The sequence below is a fragment of the Aquarana catesbeiana genome, linkage group LG10 (assembly GCF_042186555.1).
Source record: "Aquarana catesbeiana isolate 2022-GZ linkage group LG10, ASM4218655v1, whole genome shotgun sequence".
Lineage (NCBI taxonomy): Eukaryota > Metazoa > Chordata > Amphibia > Anura > Ranidae > Aquarana > Aquarana catesbeiana.
Window position 1 is genome coordinate 23063963 of NC_133333.1, and position 16627 is coordinate 23080589.

Sequence of the window (16627 nt, forward strand, 5' to 3'; positions counted from 1 at the left end):
CAACGGGAAAAGATTCTACCACTAATGGATTTATGCTGAATAGACATAGCTCCTAACTGTCCCTGAATTTGAGGGACTGTCCCTGATTTGGGAAAATGTCCCTCTGTCCCTTTTAGCTCCTTATTTGTCCCTCATCCTGGTCTGATCTCTATAGTTGTATATAAAATGCACTATTTATCTTTCAAAAAGTGTTTCCCAGTGCTAAACCTTTTATCCAGTTTCTAAATTGCTACATTTGTAAATTCCACAAGCCAAAGTAATGGGAATAGTAGTAGTAAAAAAGCACTTTTCACAATTTCTTTTGTATCATTCTCCTTTAAGGGGGCATGACATGCTAATAGATGTCCCTCATTCCCTTTGCAGAAAGTTGGGAGGTATGGAATAGACTCTAGAAGGTATGACCTTGGCTGCCTGAGTTAGCTAGTGGTAGGACTGTGTAAGAAGAACTGTGAGATACTGTATTAAAGTATAACTAAAGACAAAACTTTTTTTTTTTAGTTTTGGATAGAGTGGAGAGGGATTAGAACACCTGTCAGATTTTATTGCTGTCTGTACCACCATTAGGCCCCTTTCACACTGGGGCGGTAGGGGGCGTCGGCGGTAAAACAGCGCTATTTTTAGCGCTGTTTTACCGCGGTATTCGGCCGCTAGCGGTGTGGTTTTAACCCCCCGCTGGCGGCCGAAAAAGGGTTAAAACCCCTCGTATAGCGCGGCTATAGCCGCGGCTATAGCCGCGGTATTACCGTGGTATAGCCACGCTGTCCCATTGATTTCAATAGGCAGGAGCGGTTTAGGAGCAGTGAATACACCGCTCCTTCACCGCTCCAAAGATGCGGCTCGCAGGAGATTTTTTCTTCTCCTGCCAGCGCACCACTTCAGTGTGAAAGCCCTCGGGCTTTCACACTGAACAAACAGCGGAGGCTGTTTAGGGGCGGTTTGCAGGCGCTATTTTTAGCGCAATAACGCCTGCAAACCGCCCCAGTGTGAAAGGGGCCTTAGGGAGATCCACCCTCTCTATTTAACCTGTTTACCATTATCATTGAAAGTGAAGGTAAAAGAAAATCACAAATTTTGGGTTGTCCCCAGATAAGTAAAAAAGGAGAAATCTTCCAATGGGGACACTGGTGACCAGGGGGGGCCATGGAATTCTCTTAATTTGCAGGTATTTCCTCTCACTTCCTGTTTGGCTATGGGACAGGAAGTGAAGGGGAATCCCCACAACCGGACACAGATGGTGAAAAAAAATCTGACAGGGGTTATAACCCTGCCTTGCTCTATCCAAAATGATGAAAAAAAACATTGTGCTTATAGTTATACTTTAACTTGTACTGGCAAAGAAGCTTCAGTAAAGTTCTGTTAATTGACTGGTCTGAAGTATTTTCAAAGGGGTGCATGGAGGTACATGGCATATCCAAAGAACTGGGATTGTAACACACAAGGGGATGAAGAGCAGGAGAAATAGTGCCACCACTGAAGGGTTAATAATATGGAGGAGTTGGCAGGAAGTCATGTCTAACATGCTATGGGTAACCAGGACTGATGGGGATGCAATAAGAGCCAGCCAGTGTGAGAGTGGTACTGGGCATGGGTGACGGTGTCCTCTGGTTTGCGATGGGGTTGATGTACTGACTCCCTACCTAACGATCGGTGCCCCTAGAGTATCCAGGACCGATCTCATGGCACAGAGAACCTACGGACCTAGCTGGAGGTACGGGAGAGTTAAAAAGTTAACATGGTCTACAGACAGAGGTCTGCCCTTTGTGCGTGGCGGGACCGCCACATTGTCACTTGGAGTAAGGTGACAATTAAAGCTAGGCTGGTGGACCGGACACAGGCTCTGTGGTGTCCTCCTCAAAATGCTGCATTCAGGAAGAGAAGGTTTACAGTGTCACGGGAAGAGTGTCTCACGATAAAGAGCCTAAAGTTTAATGTGTATCAGTGCAAGGTGAAAGTCTCACTTCTATGTACGGAGCCGCCTCAGTGCTGATTAACGCATGACCACCGCCCCGCCTAAGCCCAAGCATCAGTGAGCGCGTTCACAGAAGAGTCCTCATTTACTGGGTGAGTAGACACTGCCCACACCTATGTAAATTAAAATTTACTTACATTTAATATTAAGAGTAATTATTTTAACAGATGTTTTATTATTAGAAAAAGTAGCTGCACATTCTAGAACTGTCTTGTCATCTGTATAGGAAGCAGTATAGGTCATTCTGGACTCCATCCTCCACATTCCAATAAAATGCAGATCTTCATGATTCTCCTTTATGGGATGACCAGTGATGTTCCATGTAAGAGTCGGGGGATGGGAGGGACAGGTGTGATTTACAGCACAGGAGATGATCACCGTCTTCTTGTCTTCTATATTTTCAGTTCCTGATATTAATGGTTCTGGTGGTCTGTCTGAAATCAGAAATAGAAACATTTTATCTGAGAAATAAATCCTTGTGATATAAGTTTGACTTTTATAGGTTCCTTCTACCAAACATGGGAAAAAAAAGATTTCCAGTCCTGCGCTCCTCAACCTAATAAACCATTGATTTGATGAAGTTCACAGGGTTCAGCTGCTCTCCCAACAAAAATTACCAACAAGGTCTGTGCTACAATCTGTAATGGAAGATAGGAAAGGAAAAAGACAAGGGAAGCGCTCCCCTAGTGTAAAATTTCCTCTATTTTTACACAATAAGAAAAAATATCAAAATGCACTCCCATGGTTCCAGTGAACACCATGCCTGTCACAGTTGAAATAGAGCCAATGTGATCCCATCCACCAAGCTGAATGGCTGCTCCATGATGTGCTGCCGCCTGCAGCCTGGGGCTCTGAGCCAAGGGCGGCTGCGGGAGTCGGGATGGAGACACTCAAGCATGGAACCCTGTGGTGGTGTGGTGTGGAGCCGAGGCGGCTGTAAATGTGTTGAGGAGGTCATGGAACACAAGTCTGTGTACTCCAAATTGCTATGTATACCGCTTCTGAGGGTGTGGCTTCCTTCTTCGGGCAGCAGCACATCATGGAGAAGCCATTCAGCTTGGTGGATGGGATCACATGGGCTCTATTTGAGGTGTGACAGGCGTGCTGTTCACTGGAACCATGGGGGTGCATCCTAATATTTTTTCTTATTGTGTCAAAACAAAAGGAGGTTTTACACTAGGGAAGCACTTCACTTGTCTTTTCCCCTTTCTATCCTTCTACCAACCTCTATGTCACCACCATGTCCTGCGGTCACATAGGGGCCAGTGGAAAGAAGCACAGAGTGCAGAGGGGGATTAATAAACCTTCACAGCCAGAATTTCTTAGTTTTATGACAGGTTCACTTTAACCACACATGAGCTCCTTTTCTTCTATCTTTACATTGTCACTATAAGTAAGGATAGCTTTGTGAATCAAATCCTGAATTCATCTTTTGCATTATGATGGTCTGTCTGTTTAATACTATTAAATAAGTACCTGGCAAATACACAAAAACCCTTCTACTTTTGAGTTTGTAGGAATTGATATCAATATTTATTCCTGGATAATAATGTTCTGTTTTTTCCACATTGATGATCTTTATGGAGCAATTATTTCCTGTATTCCCAGTAAGAAATATCCGTCCTTTATATTCATCGGCCACATCACTCGGGGTTTTATTGTTGAAGATTTTGGCTTGATCACTTTTTGAGTACCAGAAGAAATTAAAATCTTTAGCATCTTCAGGATGGGTGAATGTGCAGGGGATGTCCACACAGGTACCTTTCAAAGCATCAATAAAGGATGGGAATGTAAACTCCCAGTCCTCACATGATCTGTCTTCAGAGCAACCTGAGAGAAGAAAAAATGTTGAATATATATATATATATGTTCCATCAAAACTTATCCAATTCATCAAAGTGGTTGAAGTGAGTAAACTTCCAATCTCAATCTCTTTTACAAATTGCCTGTCTATGAATGGAAGGCCATGGAGATACTATAGAATCTGAGAATATTGGTAATACTGCTCATTGTATAAAAGAAGTATGTGTCATTGTTTATTGGACTTTTGGGGTGCTAAAGGAACACGTAGTCAATGGTTATATTAAAAGGAATTTACCCAATAATGTTTATTGATGTACAGTTAAGAATTAGCTGTACAAATTTCTACACCTATGTGGTATGGATTTTTATATATCAAATTTTTTAACTGTATATCAATAAAGATTACTGGGTAATTCCCTTTTGATAAAACCTTTGACTACATGTAACTTCAGCACCATGAAAGTCTATCATACAATAACAAATACTTTCTGTAATAATGCAGGATGATGGTGCTATTGTATATTCAATCCCTTTATTTTTATTAGATAAAAGGGTTCCTGTGCATGACATCCTGTATTTCTAAAATAAAAATACATAAAGAAGGAGGTAAATAGAACATAAACGGAGAAAGACTGAACCAATTGGAGAGACAGATTTAGAAGATAAGCCCCGTAGCTCCCAACTGTCCCCCCAATTGTTGTACTTATTCAGAGATGAAATTTAACCTCAGAACTGTCAAAGAACCTAGAATTCCTAAGGAGCCATTTTGAAAAGTCAAATAATAAAATGAGAAAATCCTACACTAAAATTAGTGCACAAATATCACAATATATTCAAAACAGCTGCACTCACTATTACCAACACAAAAAATAATATATAACATAAATACACCTAAAAAGTGTTGTACTGTGATAAAAATTATCAATACAAAATACAGTATATTGACATGATAGTGTCAACAATTCAGATCGCAATTTGAACATTGGAATTATATATGTATATAAAGTTCAGTTAACTATGTCTCCAAAGTCTCTAAATAAAAGAAGAAAGAAATGCATCTAGAGAAAAGACAGTGTCTCCAAATCATGAGATAAAATTCCTCTTTACAGTCACTGCCGTGCACCAGCTTGTCACAAAAAAAACTTTTGCCTTCAGTTATACTTTTAAATATTTTTTTTAACAACATTACCTGTGACTTTGACCCGGACAGTCTGTCTGTTATTAAGGATGTATGAATTTATCTCTTCACCTATTCCTGGATAAAACTGTTCTGTTTCTTTCACATCATTGATTCTCAGTGTGCAGCTGTTTGTTCTGTTAGCAACAAGACTTGTCCGTCCTCTGTACTCTTCTATAACCTGAGAGGGGTTTTTACTATTGAAAATCTGGGGGTATCCTATACTTTGATACTTATACCAAATCAAATTGACCTCACTGAGGTCTATAGGAGCAGTGAATGTGCAGGGAATGGTCACATCAGAATTCTTCAGTGCTTTAATGGAGTCTGGAAATGAGAAGGACCATTGTGTTCTGGGTGCATCTGATGACTCCACTATGAAAAACAAAAACAGAGATAATTCTGTGTAAAATATATCATAGATAATAGGGAACAAATTATGGAAGGTGACTGCAGTCAAGATACATAAAAGGTACATGGGTCTTTTATTTTTATTTCTTGCTTCATGAAAGAGGATCATCTAGGGGAATTAAAAAAAAAGTAAGTGCACCTGTTTTATAGCCTTATTGTAGTAAGATAATAAATAGTATTAAGGATTAGTTTGTCCCCACCCTACGTCTGGAGGCTCCATATCATCCTCGACTAATTTTTACTTTTAATCACTTAAGGACCGAGCCTCTTTCTGAGATTTGTTGTTTACAAGTTAAAAACATTTTTTTTTGCTAGAAAATTACTTAGAACCCCCAAACATTATACATTTTTTTTTCTAACACCCTAGAGAATAAAATGGTGGTCATTGCAATACTTTATGTCACACCGTATTTGCACAGCGGTCTTACAAGCGCACTTTTTTTGGAAAACATACACTTTTTTGAATTAAAAAATAAGACAACAGTAAAGTTAGCCCAATTTTTTATATTGTGAAAGATAATGTTATGCCGAGTAAATTGATACCCAACACGCTTCAAAATTGCGCCCGCTCATGGAACGGAGACAAACTTTTACCATTAAAAATCGCCATAGGCAACGTTTAAAAAATTCTACAGGTTGCATGTTTTGAGTTACAGAGGATGTCTAGGGCTAGAATTATAGCTCTCGCTCTACCGATCGTGGCGATACCTCACACATGTGGTTTGAACACCGTTTTCATATGCGGGCGCTACTCACGTATGGGTTTGCTTCTGCACACGAGCTCGTCAGGATGGGGTGCGTTTAAAAATATTTTTTTTTCTTATTTATTTTACCTTTTATTTTTTTATTTTTACACTGTTCTTTTTAAAAAAAATTGTGTCACTTTTATTCCTATTACAAGGAATGTAAACATCAGTTGTAATAGAAAAAAAGCATGACAGGTCCTCTTAAATATGAGATCTGGGGTCAAAAAGACCTCAGATCTCATATTTACACTAAAATGCAATAAAAAAAAAATTGTCATTTAAAAAAATACAAAAAAACAATGGCCCTTTTGACGTCGCTTCAGCCCTGCAATGATATGGAGACTGGTGGGGGCCATCTTCCCCTCACTTGTCTCCATGTCAGGCTAGGGAAAGGATCCGACCGCCTCTGTCGCTGCTGATGGCAGAGGGCACTGGAGCGCGATGGGAGGGGGGCCCTCTCCCGCCACCGATAAAAGTGATCTTACTGGCGAGTCTCAAGTTGTTGTCTGTATAAATACACACATATGTTTCTTGACATTGTATTTTGTATTTTTGTATAATAGATAAATGAATCATATTGTGACTTCTCATAAGTCACCAATTTATTTTTAAACTTTTCTAATAAAATATCAATATATTTTCATTATATGTATTTGTCAAGAAATTTCTGCCTTTAAAAGTTCCACAGAGGAACCTGCTTGATTTTGTATTCAATTTTCAAGGAAGTGGGCAGCAATTCCGGTTTCATAGATCGATGGTACTATCACAACTTACTTGATAAACTATTAATAAACTATTAATAAAACCTATTAATGATACAATATTATTTTATACAGTTGTGTTCAAAATAATAGCAGTCCAACATCACTAACCAGATCAATCACTGTTTTTGGTATAAATTATATTTCTACATGGCAAATAATTTACTAGTAGATGTAATAGAGCAATAGAAAACCAAAAGACATGACATGCATGCTCCTGATTCTGTGTAATTGAATCGTTAATTAAAATAATAGCAGTGTGGAGTTGAATTAGTGAGGTCATTCAGTCTGTAAAAAAAAAAAAAAAATGGGTGTCACACAGGTGGCCCTCATTGAAGGCAGCAAATGTTGGGAGAGGGGGAAATATATAAAGAATTGCAGAAACTGAAAGGCTGTTCAGCTAAAATGATCTCAAATGCTTTAAAATGGCAACCAAAACCATAAACACATGGAAGAAAACGGAAAACTACCATTTGAATGGATGGAAGAATAGCCAAAATGGCAAACACTCAGCCAATGATCAGCTCCAGGGTGATCAAAGAAGGTGTATGTAAAGAGTACTGTAAGAGGTTACAAGCCAAAGAACACATTGACTACAACATTTTGTAGACTGATGAAAGCAAGATTGTTCTTTTTGGGTCCAGGGGCTACTGACAGTTTGTCAGGAGACCCCCAAACACTGAATTTAAGCCACAATACACTGTGAAGACAGTAAAGCATGGTGGTGCAAGCATCATGATATGGGGATGTTTCTCATACTATGGTGTTGGGCCTATATATTGTATAAAAGGGATTATGGATCAGTTTGAATACATCAAAATACTGGAATCTTATACCGAAGAGGAAATGCCCTTGAAATGGGTGTTTCCACAAGACAATGACCCCAAACACACCAGCAAGCGAGCAGCATCTTAGTTCCAGACCAACAAGATTAATGTTATGGAGTGGCCAGCCCAATCCCTGGACCTTAATCCAATAGAAAACTTATGGGGTAACATCAAAAATGCTGTTTCTGAGGTAAAACCAAGACATGCTGAGGAATTGTGGAATGTAGCGCAATCCTCCTGGGCTGGAATACCTGTTCACAGGTGCCAGAAGTTGGTCGACTCCATGCAACACAGATGTGAAGCAGTTCTCAGAAACAGTGCTTATACAACTAAATATTAGTATAGTATAGTAGTATAGTTTAGTGATTTACGGGAAAGCTAAATCTTTAAAGCGGAGTGCCACCCAAAAGTGTACTCCTCTCCCCCTCCGGTGCCAAATTTGGCATCTTTCGGGGGGAGGGGGGACAGCATACCTGTCTTTCACAGGTATGCTTTCCCCACTTCCGGGAGCCTCAGCCGCGGGTATTGACGTCGTGGCTGGGGCTTCCTCCTCCTCCCTCCTCCTCCCTCCTCCTCCCCTTGTCGCCGGGCCAGTAGGAGAGAGGAGCGGAGCCTCACGCATGCGCAGTAGGGTTCCCGGCGTGAAGCCGATAGGCTACACTGCCAGATTCCCTTACTCGCAATGGAGGCGGCATGCACCGAACAGCTGATGGAAACATCAGCTGCGGTGTCAACATCACTGGACTCCAGGACAGTTAAGTTTCTGATTATTAAAAGTCAAGTCAAGGGGACCTCCAGATCCCAGCCTCCCCCCTGTGTGAATTGGTAGCGGGGTACAAGTACCCCTACCATTTCACAAAAAAAAGTGTTAAAATGGTAAAAAATACAAGAGGTTCCCTCCCACTGACACATCTTCGCTGTGACAGCTCTTATATAACTGAGGGCGGGGCCACCCGGTGACATAACCGGGTGACCCCACCCCCTCTGACGCTACGGGGAAGCCATGGGGAAGCCCCCATGGCATCAGAGGTGGCAGTGGCCCCGCGGCCTGCCAGGTTGCGTGCTCGGATAAGGGTCTGGTATGGATTTTGGGGGGGACCCCTACGCCATTTTTTTTTATTTTGGCGCAGGGTTCCCCTTAAAATCCATACCAGACCTGAAGGGTCTGACATGAATTTTGGGGGGGGACCCCTATACCATTTTTTTAAAAATTTGGCACAGGGTTCCCCTTAATTTCCATATCAGACCCGAAGGGCCTGGCATGGATTTTAGGGGGACTCCCACGCAATTTTTAAAAAAATTTTGGTTCGGGGTTCCCCTTAATATTCATACCAGACCCAAAGGGTCATGCTTTTATTTTCGATGAGTTTTATCTATATTGCCGAGATCCGACAATTCATTATAGCCGCGATCAGTTTTAAATGACAATTTTTCCTGTAGAAATGTCATTTTGCTGTGGTATTGTTCTAAACACTGGAAAAATGCGCCCCTTTACAGGCATACTATAGACACCCCCCAGGCACGATATTTAAAGGAATATTTCACTTTTATTGTTTCACTTTAAGCATTATTAAAATCACTGCTCCCGAAAAAACTGCCGTTTTAAAAAAAAAAAATTGCATTGGTACATGTCCCCTGGGGCAGGACCCAGGTCCCCAAACACTTTTTATGAAAATAACTTGCATATAAGCCTTTAAAATTAGCACTTTTGATTTTTCATGTTCGTGTCCCATAGACTTTAATGGTGTTCTGGCAGCTTTCAAATTTGCTGCGAACACAGCGAATTGTTTGCTGTTCGGTGAACAGGCGAAGACCCGAACACTCACGTTCGACTCGAACATCGGGCTCATTCCCTACTCATAAGTAATTACAATGTAAAAGTGAAGAGCAAGTGGTACAAAAGTAATAAATGTATGAGAGTAAACTGATGGAGAATATAAAAGTTCAGTTGTTAGGTGGAGGTGGGATAGGCTTCTCTGAAGAGATGAGATTTCAGGGATCGTCTAAATGTGGACAGAGCAGGAGTTCAGGGAACAGGTTGGAGTGAGGAGTTGCATAGAATGGGAGAGGCTCTGGAGAAGTCCTGGAGGTGATCATGGAGGGAGGTTTCTTAAAGAGGAGTTCCACCCGAGGTCCAATCAAAAAAAAAAAAAAAAAATTAAAAGTCAGCAGCTACAAATACTGCAGCTGCTGACTTTTAATTGGACACTTACCTGTCCCAGGGTCCAGCGATGCGGGGGATCGAAGCCCCGCTCGTCTCCCCCTCCATTCAGCGGCACCGGCATTGCAACTGTGTGCGCAGGGCTGTGGCTTCACAGCCTGGCACCCATTGCGCATGCGTGAGCGGCGCCGCGCGCCGTGTTTGGCCGCTCAGTCACCTGGGATCTGTAATGGGTCCCAGATGATTGACAGGAGAGAGGGAGGGAGCAGAGCTGAGCTCTTCCTGTGCCGAGGGGGAAGTGATGTCACCAACCCAGGCACTGGAAGAGGCAGACTACGAGGGACCACCTAGCAACAGGCATTTAGAGGTAAGTTAAAAAAAATAAATCCAAATGTTTTTAGTATTTTTTTTTTAGGATTTTTCATGTAGTTTTTTTTTTTTTTTTTTGGGTGGAACCCCACTTTAAGAACACATTCTACTTCTATAGAGAATGTTTTATACACCATGAGATGGATGGAATGAGTTTTCTTACTAAGTGCTACTTTGTGGACATTCTTTGTCATTAATGTAATTCAATAAATGGACTATTGTTTTAACAACATTACCTGTGACTTTGACCCGGACATTCTGGTTGTTATTAAGGATGTAGGAATTGATCTCTTCACTTATTCCTGGATAAAACCATTCTGTGTCTCTCACATTCTTGATTTTCAGTGTGCAGCTGTTTGTTCCATTATAAATAAGACTTGTCCGTCGTCTGTACTCTTTTATAACTTTAGAGGGGTCTTTACTATTGAAGATCTGGGGGTATTCTGAAACATCGTACTTATACCAAATCAGATTGATCGGCTGGCGGTCTATAGGAGCAGTGAATGTGCAGGGAATGGTCACATCAGAATTCTTCAGTGCTTTAATGGAGTCTGGAAATGAGAAGGACCATTCCTTTCTGTCCTCATCTGATGACACCTCTATGAAAAACAAAAACAGAGATTATTCCACATCAGTGTAAAATGTATCATAGATAATAAAGGGCGAGGAATTGAAGCCAAGCCTAATAACAATGCTTACAGGTCATGTTTTTTTTTTTTTTTTTTTCCTTCATGAAACAGTTTAATCTTGCGAAAGTGCAATGTACTTGTTTTATATCCATATTGTAGCAAGATCATTAAAAAGAGTTAACGATTATTTGGTTGCCACTGCTATAGTCTGGAGGTGCCACACCATCCTTGACTAACTTTTTTGATTTAAATGTGCTGACAAACTACCCCAACAATTGTACATTCTGATAATTATTAGGGTATTGCTACACTGTTGTAGTGAGGTATAAAAACTTCTTCTAAAATCTATACATCCAACACAGAGCCATAACTAGAACCTTCAGGGCCCCTTTGCAAGAGATCATAAAGGGCCCCCCTGACCCCCGGCCGGGGCCCCCCCCCCTCGATGACGACACACCAGGGCCTAATCGCAAGTGTGACCTTTGTGACCCTTATTACTGGTGTCAGTATTTATTTATTTGTTGTTATTTTATTTGTTTATTAGTTTTGACCATTTTATTTTATTCATTTTTAATAATTCCTTTTTATTTATTTATTTATTTATTTATTTATTTATTTATGAGCCCTGTTGGGGGGCTTTGGTGAGATATCGGGGGTCTAAACAGACCTCTGATGTTTTACCTTTAAGACAGAGAAAGGAGATGGAGGACACAGCCCTCAATCTCCATATCTAGTCTCAGATGCACAGAATGAATGGACAGGACCTGTTCATTGGAAGCATAGTAAACACAGTTTATTATGCCACAGTTACGAATGAACAGAGTCAGTGATCGGTATATATCACTGACTCTAATCATTAAGACAAGGAAAATGCCAGTAAATGCCTCATTTACCGACCCCTTGCCCACTCTCCATCCTGACACATCCCCTGCAGCAGCTGGCAGGAGAGGGGAGGGGGGAAGCCGGCAGTGCTGCGGGGTATGAGGGAGCCAGGGGAGTACACAGGGGGCAGCAGGTAGATAGGAGGGGCGGTGGGGGTGGCAGGGGAAACGATTACCCCCATTTTCCTCCTACAGCTACTGAAAGGCTGCTGGAGGAAATTGGAGGGGGTTGGTTGCTTTATATGCCACCCCTACCCCCCGTCCTCTCTATGCTGCAATCACAACCCCTGTATATATGCCCCTGTCCCCTCCATCCTGGAGGATATCCTCTCTACTCCCCTAATCCTCTCCAGCACAAATTTTCTTAACCCCCAAAATCCCCCTTCCCATCGCAACACCCCTCCATTCCAGTGCAAATACCCCCTCCCCCCCCCCAATCTTCCAGGGTGGGCACCCAGGGCACTTGCCCTGCATCTCTTGTAGGTTACAAGGGATCACAGATTACAATTACCATCACAATTACAATCTCTTTGATTGGGGGGAGGGGGTAAGAGGATATGTGCTGGGTGGTGCTTTTGGAGGGGACTGGATTTGCTACAAGGTGTGGTGTCAAATACACTGTCCCCCCTCCCAACAGCACCCTGTCCTCTCCTCTCCCAAAGCACCCCCCAGCACATATGGACTGTAGCGTGTTTCTACAAAACTAAAAAAATGCTTAGGTGTAAACCAGGCCTTAGTTTTGAGTCTTCATAATATACCAATGCATAAGGTCTTTGGTTTTGACGGTTTGCCAGAAGCTCAGACAAAAAAATTTAATGGCAACATGGTTGGTTATTGTCTAATTAACATGCCAAAATAAAGTCTTATAATTTTTTTCTTTACTTATGTTGTTTATTGTATTATATATTTTTTACATTTTGCTGTACAATGTGAAAATTCAAAAAAATTTAGCAAAAAAAAACAAAACAACATAAAATATGCTGGAGATTGATAAGAAACCATTCATTCTATTCTATTGATATTACCTTGAAGAAGAAATATGAAAATGTATCTTAACAAGAAACAGGACGCCGGTTTCATTGTTCAGAGTTCTGTTTCTCTTTCTTTTCTTGTGTTCACTTATATTTACTTCTCTACAGAAAGGTAAAAGCGTAATTAGTCACTCGTTGATTACAATACAAGGGGAACATCTTTACACATTGGCAAAAATCTTCAAACAGTAAAATATAGTTGCGAGTTATTTACAAACTTCATCATGTCTGCCTGTGTTGCTGTTGGAGAGTTCCCCTCATTTCCTCTTTGACTGGAAATCTCTGTAAAGGAGTCTCAGACAGCAGTAAGAAGCTGATAGGAGGTCTAACCCTTCCCCCACTCTATCCTAACCTACAAAGAAAAGTTTAGGCTGGACATAGACTTTAACTAGTCCAGGTGCAGCATTGCATACTGTAATCCATCCAGTGACCTTTTACATTTTTAGAGGATCGTTTTTCATTTAGCGCATTAAAAATAACCTGCCAGCACAGAACCACTTACAGCTATAATGTCAACTCTTGCCAACGATATTATCAAGTTTACCAATCAATTGTAAGTATGTAAAGATAGTCCTGGTCCTAAACGTATCATCTGTAATAAATCGGTGCTTACATTCACTTCTCCCTTTCTATAGCCATAAATAATCAGTAAAGTATTTGTTCTTACTTTTGCATTGGCCATCAAAGGTTCCTGTGGTAGGTCAGACCATGTTTGTAACCTCTCTTGTAACCACGTCCTCTCTTCTATGGCTACCTTAACTGTACCAGTTAAAAAGAATTAGTCTACTGGTTTCTGCTTTGTGATTGCACAAGGAGATGCAGAAATCAATAACAGTCCTTGTAGACAAGCAACCCGAATCTACATTAAAAACAAATGTTTTGTGCTATTGCCTCTACCACACTTAATATTCCTTCTACTAATCCTTGGTAAATGTAGAAGGTGCTATCATTTTTTTTGGCTGAAGTTTTTGGAAACTTTACTTTAGCTTCACACCATAGTATACCACGAAAACAGATTTATGATCAATTTTTAGCTTCTCCAAGTCACTTCTTCAGTACTTCAAATAAACTGAAGAAGTGGGTTGGAGAAGCTACTTAAGGTCCTCAACAAATCCAGCTGAATGTGACTAATTTCTACTAGATATACCACAACCAGGATAAATGAGAACCTTCACAGATATACACCATAAATGTAGGTTTTTATGGTATACTATGGTGTGAAGCTAGAGTACGGTTTCCAAAAACTGCAGGGAAAAAAAGATAACATTTTCTACATTCACCAAGAATTAACAGAAAGAATATTAAGTAAAATAATAACATTTAAATTGGTACTCACAGAGATTCAGCAGTCAAACTCGGAGAAGGAAGATAATATGGCAATGTTAGAGAAGGAACTTTGCTGTGATGAGAAATAACTACTGTGTGCCATTGTGGTCAGTCTGTAACTTCCTCAGGAAAAGCAACTTCTCATTTCAACACATTTTGAACTACACAAATGGCCAAAAAACTCCAGGCTATTGGTCAGTTATTTGAAATCCTCTTCGCTATCAACCTCAAAAAGTTTTGTCAGGTGGAAGAAGTACAGAATGAACGGATGCCATGGATATAGGATGTTTTAAATCTTCAACAATTACCAAACCTAACTGGGCTGCTTGTTCTGTCCAATAATAGTCTTGTAATGCTAACAGTAAGTTCAGGAAGAGACTAGAGGCTCAAAGCCCTAACGTTCAACTTTTCCACTTGTATTTTTTGTGGATTCACCCGTTCTCTGCTATATTTAATTAGTTTTACCTTTTCATGGTTCTTCATTTTGCTTTGTACTTCTCACATGATGCTGGTAGTTGGCCTTGGCAGTGACTTAAATGCTCTCATGTGCTCAACATGTTATCACTACTTGCTCAAAGGGCAGCAAAGGAGCCACTTCTGTCCAGGAAAAACATCAGGGGCAGACTGATATTCTGCAAAATGTACAGGGATTGGACTGCTGAGGACTGGGGTAAAGTCATTTTCTCTGATGAATCCCCTTTCCGATTGTTTGGGGCATCCAGAACAAACCTAGTCTGGAGAAGAAAAGGTGAGCGCTACCATGAGTCCTGTGTCATGCCAAGAGAAAAGCATCCTGAGCAGTGACTGTGCGTCCATAAGGGCTCACAGGCGCCACCCCCTCTCTCCAGCCACCCCCTCTATGACCAATGGATAGATTCATGCTATGCATGAATCTATCCATGGCCGCCGCTGCCACCCCCTATTCAGGCGACCGGCCCCTTTTCGGGTGCCAGATGCCTGAATTACAGTGGCAGGGGTGTTTTTGAAGCACCTGATTACAGCCATAGGCTCTAATAGGCTTCAAAATAGGTGAACTGCTAGCGTCATGCTTGGCACTTGCAGTCCACCCAGGTGTGTTAGGAAAGCGAATAAATATTTGCTTTCCTAACACTGAACCGCCTCTCCGCCAATCAGGTGCTCGGGTATGTTAACCATCCCCTGATTGGCTGAAACAACAGGCGCTGTGATTGGGCGCCTATCAGAAGGAGAGGACCAGAGGAGACGCATGGAGGACACCGCTCGCTGCCATCACCTGCTGCCCCACCGAGACAAGGTAAGTGCGGGCAGACGGCGAGTGGGCGGGGGGTCACAGTGGCAGCATTTGATGGCACAGTGGCGGCATTCAATGGGCACAGTGGCAGCATTCAATGGGCACAGTGGCGGCATTATATGGGCACAGTGGCAGCATTCAATGGGCACAGTAGTGGCATTATATGGGCACAGTGGCAGCATTTGATGGCACGGTGGCAGCATTCAATGGGCACAGTGACAGCATAGGATGGGCACAGTGGCAGTATTTGATGGGCATAGTGGCAGAATTTGATGGCACAGTGGTAGCATTTGATGGCACAGTGGCAGCATTTGATGGGCACCGTGGTAGCATTTGATAGGCACAGTGGCAGCATTTGATGGGCACAGTGGCAGCATTTTATGGCACAGTGGTAGCATTTGATGGGCACAGTGGCAGCATTTGATGGCACAGTGGCAGTGTTTGATGGGCACAGTGGCTGTGTTTGATGGGCACAGTGGCAACATTTGATGGGCACAGTGGCAGCATTTGATGGGCACAGTGGCTGCATTTGATGGCAAAGTGGCAGCATTTGATGGCACAGTGGCAGCATTTGATGGGCAAAGTGGCAGCATTTAATGGCACAGTGGCAGCATTTGATGGGTACAGTGGTGGCATTTGATGGGCACAGTAGCTGCAATTAATGGGCACAGTGAAGCTGCAATTGATGGGGTTTTTTTTCAGAATTTTTCAGTTTGTTTGTACTTCCCAAAACTTTTGAGCACAAGCCGCCACTGATCCTGAGACCATTCATGTGTGGGGTTGCTTCTCAGCCAAGGGAGTGGGCTCACTCATAATTTTGCTTAAGAACACATCAATGAATAAATAATGGTACAAAAACAACCTCCTAGAGGTGTGGTTCTCAACTCCAGTCCCCAGGACCCACCAACCGGCCAGGTTTTAAGTATTACCTTGGGGGAGATACAGACTAGAATACTGCTATCACTGAGCAACAAATGATATCACCTGTGATGCATTTCAGTTATCTTGCAAACCTGGCCTATTAGTGGATCCTGAGGACAGGAGTTGAGAACCACTGTCCTAGAGCAACTTCTCCCAACCATCCAAGAACAGTTTGATGACGAACAATGTCTTTTCCAGCATGTTGGAGTACTTCGCCATAAAGCAAAATTAAAAACGAAGTGGTTGGGTAACAAAACATCAAAATTTTGGGTCCATGGCTAGAAAACTCCGCAGACCTTAATCCCATTGAGAACTTGTGGTCAATCCTGAAGAGGCAGGTAAACA

General features: G+C 41.8%; 1 long non-coding RNA gene across 1 annotated transcript; it reads right to left on the reverse strand.

Annotated features, from left to right (window-relative positions):
* Positions 1-10468: 10468 nt before the first annotated feature.
* On the reverse strand, positions 10469-14270 carry LOC141110449 (uncharacterized). The gene is made up of 3 exons (XR_012236294.1): positions 14102-14270; positions 12760-12867; positions 10469-10823 (listed from the first exon to the last, which is right to left on the reverse strand). It is a non-coding gene; the product is annotated as an uncharacterized lncRNA (long non-coding RNA).
* Between the last annotated feature and the right edge of the window lie 2357 nt (positions 14271-16627).